The sequence below is a fragment of the Nannospalax galili genome, unplaced genomic scaffold, assembly GCF_000622305.1.
Source record: "Nannospalax galili isolate Female #2095 unplaced genomic scaffold, S.galili_v1.0 C49231985, whole genome shotgun sequence".
Lineage (NCBI taxonomy): Eukaryota > Metazoa > Chordata > Mammalia > Rodentia > Spalacidae > Nannospalax > Nannospalax galili.
The window spans coordinates 1-1,700 of NW_008478277.1; the positions used below are offsets into that span (position 1 = coordinate 1).

Here is a 1,700-nt window from a genome sequence, read left to right on the forward strand (position 1 = left end):
TGCTGCTCTTGTCTGCCTTGGACACATGGGGAACACTTGGCATATGTTGAGTCTTAGAGATGAGCTCAACCAAATCCTGCAGCTGTGTCAAACCCTGAGAGTTCTTGCTGATTTGCATGAGGTCTGGACACACCCCACTGCCCTGAGGACTTATAAGGCTGTTTACACTCGAGGAGTTAGTTCCAATTAGGATACAGCATGGACATGAGGGACCATTCTCAGCTTCTGGGGCTTATGCTGTTCTGGTTTTCAGGTATGGAAGGGAAACACAGGGGATTTTTGTCCAGTGTGACCAGTGCTGTATGGCTTTCTAAGAGACATCATGTAACAATATTATTCAGTGTATATTTCTTATATGTTTCTCCTCTTAGGTGTGAGATGTGACATCCCAATGACTCAGTCTCCATCCTTGCTGTCTGAATCTCTGGGATACAAAGTTACCATCACTTGCAAGGCCAGTCAGAGCATTGCTAGTGCATTATCTTGGTATCAGCAGAAGCCAGGGGAAGCTCCTAAACTCCTGATCTATGGTGCATCTATTTTGGAAAATGGAATCCCATCAAGGTTCAGTGGCAGTGGATATGATACAGATTAAACTCTCACCATCAACAACCTGGAGTCTGAGGACATTGGCACTTACTACTGTCAACAAGGTTATAGTACCCCTTCCACAGTGAGTCAAGTCATAACATAAACCTCCCAGGGAAGCAGAAGTGCATGGCTGTGCTGCCCAGCGGCTCCAGGTGGTGCATGCATCTGCACCTTTCCACATGAAGCCAGTTTTGGAAAGTTTCTGGGAGGTGTTGAAAAAGAAAAGGGTCAGAAAGGCTGCTCCACATTTAAATCTCTTTCTTCCTTTTCAGTCTCAGAGGCACAGACAGGAAAATATCTCTCATTATTTAATGAAGGATTCAGACACTGACATATGAAGCATCTAGTTTTGATATAACTGTTACTCATATCTCCATTGAAAAATGGAAGTCCACCTAATCATTAATTTTTGGAATTACTTTTAAATTTCCTTAATGCAGGAAATTATTGTCTGACCTACTATCATGAACTGTGCTGTAAGGAAAACTTATAGTACAAATTAGGGCTCTTTGAAGTTCCCATAGAGCACACCTGCTTTAAGTTCCTATAGGCTGCCTCTTACCCTGTGATCTTCAGATAGATTTAGGAACACCAGGGTTTGATTCCTGATGCTCTCAGTTCCCTTACCTTGCTACCTGATGATTTCCTTTCTTTGCCTCTCTCTAAGTATCTGACTTCTAAATCTCATGTAAGGTCCCTCACATGAGTAAATCTATAGATAAATCATTATAAATGGACTCTGGTCTATGTTGGCACAGCTTTATACTTTAGTAATGTGCCCAGCCTTCTAAGCATTGCAAAGCTCTCTATAAAATGGTGCTACCTCCTGCCTGTTTCCCCACTTCCATGCTGGGGTTTGTCTGATTTATCAATCCCAACCTTAAGCAAGAAACTATTGGCGATTGATTACTGATGGGTAAGGGAGGTTTGTTATGGTTTAAGGCAATGACTCTAGATAGGCTTAGACTCCAAGTGGTGAATTTGCACTGAGGAACAATTGGTTACAAAACCTTGACTCAATATAGCTTAATATATATGATACAATGCATAAAATGTGGTGGGGTTATGTGAGATGGTGATGTGGGAGAGGGTCTAAAGATGGTTAAGAG

The 1,700-nt window shown here is 42.1% G+C and overlaps 1 pseudogene; it reads left to right on the top strand.

The window, feature by feature from the left end:
* The first annotated feature begins 198 nt into the window (after positions 1-198).
* On the top strand, positions 199-673 carry LOC103728459 (annotated as a pseudogene).
* The last annotated feature ends 1,027 nt before the right edge of the window (positions 674-1,700 follow it).